Source organism: Hemiscyllium ocellatum, chromosome 48 (genome assembly GCF_020745735.1).
Source record: "Hemiscyllium ocellatum isolate sHemOce1 chromosome 48, sHemOce1.pat.X.cur, whole genome shotgun sequence".
In the NCBI taxonomy this organism is placed as follows: Eukaryota; Metazoa; Chordata; class Chondrichthyes; order Orectolobiformes; family Hemiscylliidae; genus Hemiscyllium; species Hemiscyllium ocellatum.
Window position 1 is genome coordinate 8,138,896 of NC_083448.1, and position 6,000 is coordinate 8,144,895.

The 6,000-nt window shown below is 64.7% G+C and overlaps 1 protein-coding gene across 1 annotated transcript in view; it reads right to left on the reverse strand.

Annotated features, from left to right (window-relative positions):
* LOC132837036 (histone acetyltransferase KAT6A-like) overlaps positions 1 to 4,690 on the reverse strand; it is a 292,136-nt gene extending 287,446 nt beyond the window's left edge. Inside the window, exon 1 of the mRNA XM_060856693.1 lies at positions 4,644 to 4,690. The gene's annotated coding sequence lies outside the window, so the exon portion shown is untranslated. The remainder of the gene's footprint in view (positions 1 to 4,643) is intronic.
* Between the last annotated feature and the right edge of the window lie 1,310 nt (positions 4,691 to 6,000).

Consider the following 6,000-nt stretch of genomic DNA (forward strand, 5'->3'; position numbering starts at 1 on the left):
GGAGGGAGGGGGAGGGGGAGGGAGGGAGATGGGAGGGAGATGGGAGGGAGTTGGGAGGGAGATGGGAGGGAGGGGGGAGGAGGGAGATGGGAGGGAGGGGGGAGGAGGGAGATGGGAGGGAGGGGGGAGGAGGGAGGGAGGGGGGAGGAGGGAGATGGGAGGGAGGGGGGAGGAGGGAAATGGGAGGGAGGGGGAGGGGGGAAATGGGAGGGAGGGGGAGGGGGGAAATGGGAGGGAGGGGGAGGGGGGAAATGGGAGGGAGGGGGGAGGAGGGAGATGGGAGGGAGATGGGAGGGAGGGGGGGATGGAGATGGGAGGGAGGGGGAGGGGGAGAGGGAGGGGGAGGGGGAGGGGGAGGGAGATGGAGATGGGAGGGAGGGGGAGGGAGATGGGAGGGAGGGGGAGGGAGATGGAGATGGGAGGGAGGGGGAGGGGAGGGAGGGGGAGGGAGATGGAGATGGGAGGGAGGGGGAGATGGAGATGGGAGGGAGGGGGAGATGGAGATGGAGATGGGAGGGAGGGGGAGATGGAGATGGAGATGGCAGGGAGGGGGAGGGAGATGGAGATGGGAGGGAGGGGGAGGGAGATGGGAGGGAGGGGGAGGGAGGGGGAGGGAGGGGGGAGGGAGATGGGAGGGAGGGGGAGGGAGATGGGAGGGAGGGGGAGGGAGGGGGAGGGAGATGGGAGGAAGGGGGAGGGAGGGGGAGGGAGGGGGAGGGAGGGGGAGGAAGGGGGAGGGAGATGGGAGGGAGGGGGAGGGAGATGGGAGGGAGGGGGAGGGAGATGGGAGGGAGGGGGATGGAGATGGGAGGGAGGGGGGGGGGGGAGGGGGAGGGAGGGGGAGGGAGGGGCTGGCAGATGGGATGGAGGGGGGAGGGAGATGGGAGTGAGGGGGAGGGAGAGGGGAGGGAGGGGGGAGTGAGGGGGGAGATGGGGGGGAGATGGGAGGGAGATGGGAGGGAGGGGGGAGGGAGGGGGGAGGGAGGGGGGAGGGAGGGGGGAGGGAGATGGGAGGGAGGAGGGAGATGGGAGGGAGGGGGGAGGAGGGAGGGAGATGGGAGGGAGGGGGGAGGAGGGAGATGGGAGGGAGGGGGGAGGAGGGAAATGGGAGGGAGGGGGGAGGGGGGAAATGGGAGGGAGGGGGAGGGGGGAAATGGGAGGGAGGGGGAGGGGGGAAATGGGAGGGAGGGGGAGGGGGGAAATGGGAGGGAGGGGGGAGGAGGGAAATGGGAGGGAGATGGGAGGGAGGGGGGAGCGAGGTGGGAGGGAGGGGGAGCGAGGGAGATGGGAGGGAGGGAGGAGGGAGGGAAATGGGAGTGGAGGGGGGAGGGAGGGAAATGGGAGGGAGTGGGAGCGAGATGGGAGGGAGTGGGAGCGAGATGGGAGGGAGGGGGAGGGAGATGGGAGGGAGGTGGGAGGGAGATGGGAGGGAGTGGGATGGAGATGGGAGGGAGATGGGAGGGAGGGGGAGGGAGATGGGAGGGAGGGGGAGGGAGATGGACGGGAGGGAGGGGGAGGGGGAGGGAGGGGGAGGGGGAGGGAGATGGGAGGGAGGGGGAGGGGGAGGGAGATGGGAGGGAGGGGGAGGGGGAGGGGGATGGAGATGGGGGGGAGGGGGATGGAGATGGGAGGGAGGGGGAGAGGGAGGGGGGGGGGGAGAGGGAGGGGGAGGGGGAGGGGGAGGGAGATGGAGATGGGAGGGAGGGGGAGGGAGATGGGAGGGAGGGGGAGGGGAGGGGGAGGGAGATGGAGATGGGAGGGAGGGGGAGATGGAGATGGGAGGGAGGGGGAGATGGAGATGGAGATGGGAGGGAGGGGGAGGGAGATGGAGATGGGAGGGAGGGAGATGGAGATGGGAGGGAGGGGGAGGGAGATGGGAGGGAGGGGGGGGAGGGAGGGGGAGGGAGATGGGAGGGAGGGAGATGGGAGGGAGGGGGAGGGAGGGGGAGGGAGATGGGAGGGAGGGGGAGGGAGATGGGAGGGAGGGGGAGGGAGATGGGAGGGAGGGGGAGGGAGATGGGAGGGAGGGAGGGGGAGGGGGAGGGAGGGGGAGGGGGAGGGAGATGGGAGGGAGGGGGAGGGAGGGAGGGAGATGGGAGGGAGATGGGAGGGAGATGGGAGGGAGGGGGGAGGGAGATGGGAGGAGGGAGATGGGAGGGAGGGGGGAGGAGGGAGATGGGAGGGAGGGGGGAGGAGGGAGATGGGAGGGAGGGGGGAGGAGGGAGATGGGGGGGGGGAGGGAGGGGATGGGAGGGAGGGGGGAGGAGGGAGATGGGAGGGAGGAGGGAGATGGGAGGGAGGGGGGAGGAGCGAAATGGGAGGGAGGGGGAGGGGGGAAATGGGAGGGAGGGGGGAGGAGGGAGATGGGAGGGAGATGGGAGGGAGGGGGGATGGAGATGGGAGGGAGGGGGAGGGGGAGAGGGAGGGGGGAGGGGGAGGGGGAGGGAGATGGAGATGGGAGGGAGGGGGAGGGAGATGGGAGGGAGGGGGAGGGAGATGGAGATGGGAGGGAGGGGGAGGGGGAGGGAGGGGGAGGGAGATGGAGATGGGAGGGAGGGGGAGGGAGATGGAGATGGGAGGGAGGGGGAGATGGAGATGGGAGGGAGGGGGAGATGGAGATGGGAGGGAGGGGGAGATGGAGATGGAGATGGGAGGGAGGGGGAGATGGAGATGGGAGGGAGGGGGAGGGAGATGGGAGGGAGGGGGAGGGAGATGGGAGGGAGGGGGAGGGGGGGGAGGGAGGGGGAGGGAGGGGGAGGGAGGGGGGGGGGAGGGAGATGGGAGGGAGGGGGAGGGAGATGGGAGGGAGGGGGAGGGAGATGGGAGGGAGGGGGAGGGAGGGGGAGGGAGGGGGAGGGAGGGGGAGGGAGATGGGAGGGAGGGGGAGGGAGGGGGAGGGAGGGGGAGGGAGATGGGAGGAAGGGGGAGGGAGGGGGAGGGAGGGGGAGGGAGGGGGAGGGAGGGGGAGGAAGGGGGAGGGAGATGGGAGGGAGGGGGAGGGAGATGGGAGGGAGGGGGATGGAGATGGGAGGGAGGGGGATGGAGATGGGAGGGAGGGGGGGGAGGGGAGGGAGGGGGAGGGAGGGAGGGGGAGGGAGTGGGAGGGAGTGGGAGGGAGGGGGAGGGAGGGGCTGGCAGATGGGATGGAGGGGGGAGGGAGATGGGAGTGAGGGGGGAGGGAGAGGGGAGGGAGGGGGGAGTGAGGGGGGAGATGGGGGGGAGATGGGAGGGAGATGGGAGGGAGATGGGAGGGAGGGGGGAGGGAGGGGGGAGGGAGGGGGGAGGGAGATGGGAGGGAGGAGGGAGATGGGAGGGAGGGGGGAGGAGGGAAATGGGAGGGAGGGGGGAGGGGGGAAATGGGAGGGAGGGGGAGGGGGGAAATGGGAGGGAGGGGGGAGGGGGGAAATGGGAGGGAGGGGGGAGGAGGGAAATGGGAGGGAGATGGGAGGGAGGGGGGAGGGAGATGGGAGGGAGGGGGGAGGGAGATGGGAGGGAGGGGGGGGGGGAGCGAGGTGGGAGGGAGGGGGAGCGAGGGAGATGGGAGGGAGGGAGGAGGAGGGGGGGAGGGAGGCGTGAGGGAGGCGGGAGGGAGGCGTGAGGGAGGGGGGTGGGAGGGAGATGGGAGGGAGGGGGGAGGGAGATGGGAGGGAGGGGGGAGGGAGATGGGAGGGAGGGGGGGAGGGGGGAGATGGGAGGGAGGGGGGAGGGAGGAGATGGGAGGGAGGGAGGGAGGGAGGGGGAAGGAGATGGGAGGGGGGGGGAAGGAGATGGGAGGGAGGGGGGGGAAGGAGATGGGAGGGAGGGGGGGGAAGGAGATGGGAGGGGGGGGGAAGGAGATGGGAGGGAGGGGGGGGAAGGAGATGGGGGGGAAGGAGATGGGAGGGGGGGGGAAGGAGATGGGAGGGGGGGGGAAGGAGATGGGAGGGAGGGGGGGGGAAGGAGATGGGAGGGAGGGGGGGGAAGGAGATGGGAGGGAGGGGGGGGGAAGGAGATGGGAGGGAGGGGGGGGGGAAGGAGATGGGAGGGAGGGGGGGGGAAGGAGATGGGAGGGAGGGGGGGGGAAGGAGATGGGAGGGAGGGGGGGGGAAGGAGATGGGAGGGAGGGGGGGGAAGGAGATGGGAGGGAGGGGGGGAAGGAGATGGGAGGGAGGGAGGGAGGGGGGGGGGAAGGAGATGGGAGGGAGGGAGGGAGGGGGGGAAGGAGATGGGAGGGAGGGAGGGAGGGGGGGGAAGGAGATGGGAGGGAGGGAGGTAAGGAGGGCGCTGGTGAGGGACTGGGTGAGTGAGTGAGTGAGGGGCTGAGTGCTGGAAAGTTTTGCAAAGGTGTCCGCCTTTTCTCTCCCCGAGTTGGAGGGGGAGGACGCGGAGGAGTCAGGGTGAGTGAGAAGGAAGCGGAGATGGAGCTGCCTGGAGCACAGAGCTGCTGTGGCTGTGGCTGGGTCTGGGTCTGGAGGGGGGGGAGACAGTGTAACAGCTTCCCATCCTCCTGGCCAGCCCCCTGTGCACCGACACAGAGAGAGAGAGAGAGCCCAGCAAACAGAACAAGAAACAGCAGCCTGGGTGGGAAATGGCGCTGCCAAAACTTGTCCACAACTTTTCTGTCCCCCCCCCCCTCCCCATTGCAAGACATTGCTGGCCCTTACCTTGTGTTTAGCTGGAGGCGGCTGCTCGCTTCTGTCTTCACTGGTTTCCAACAAAGTTGTGAGGAATCCAAGCCCCGCCACAACACCAGCCCCCCCCCCCCAAAAAAAAAGTCAGACAAAAAGCTGGGAGGATTGGGGGAGGAGAAACCTCTCCGTTTCTGATCAATAGCCTCAAACAAATGGTTTTTCTGCGCACAGAAATAGGCGCCCCCCCCCCCCCCCGCCAGACTGCACCTCTTTGTAACAGCCCCTCACTTCACATCAGATCGCCCTCTGCGAATTCTTCCCCCCCCCCCCCAGGACATTTCGTGTCTAGTCCCCCTCTGCACCCCTTACCCTCCGATCCCACTTCTCGGAGATGCAACCCAGTTGCTTGCTGTTTAGACCCAGCCATGTGCTTCCCGACAACTGAGGAGGAGGAGGAGAGGGGGGGCAAGTTTTCGGTCTCACTGCCCCAGCCAGTCCTAAGTGACCATGGTCTTCCCTCTTTCCAGCTCACCTCCTGACAAATTTGTCAACAGAATCCAACCGCACTTTGGTCAGATTGTGAAACAATGGCAGGCAGTCCAGGAATAATGTTCGTTTTATGATTTATCTTGTTTCAAAATTCATTGTTTTGAGGGTTGTCAATGAGTGAATATCATATTTCACTTTAAAACAACTGGTGTATTTCACAAAAAAATCATTTTTGTTCTACTCAGACAAAATTCCATTCATGATGAAATCAAAATTCTTAATTCTTCAACCCTCATGAATCGCAACATCTTTGCCTTTTTGATATTAGTGTCATCAAAGTCATTGTAGTCATTCTTTTTTAGTGGATTCCAATACTTCGATGTCCTCTTAAAATGTGGAGTTTCTCATTCAGATCGATCATGAATTTAAGATTACAGTTAACAGAGCTGGTATTCAACAAAACAGACACTGCTAAATTCAAAAATACTTGCAGTGTAAACTCAAAAATCTCAACACACCACTTCCCATTCTCATCTTATTTCTGTCCGAGAGCTTCCCCCATAGCTTGGTGAATCTTGAGGATTACTTCACTGGTCCCTGAACCAAACCAAGGTAAGTGCCAGCTCTCAAAAATTTCTTTTGATTCTTCTGAGTTTTCCCACCATTCGACAAGGAATGAAATTTCACAGGATCCTTCCACCAGAATCCACCTAGATGAATTCTCCAAATCTCCATCAACATCCCACGTTTGTGGGCTTCCTCAACTCAAACAACGGCCAACTGCATTATTGATCCAAGTCAGAAAAACTTTCGGTTTCAGTTAACCTCTAACCTCAATCCACAACTCTGCAACAGCTCTGTGCAAATTATCCCTCTGCCTGTCTCAAATCTGCTGCCAGGC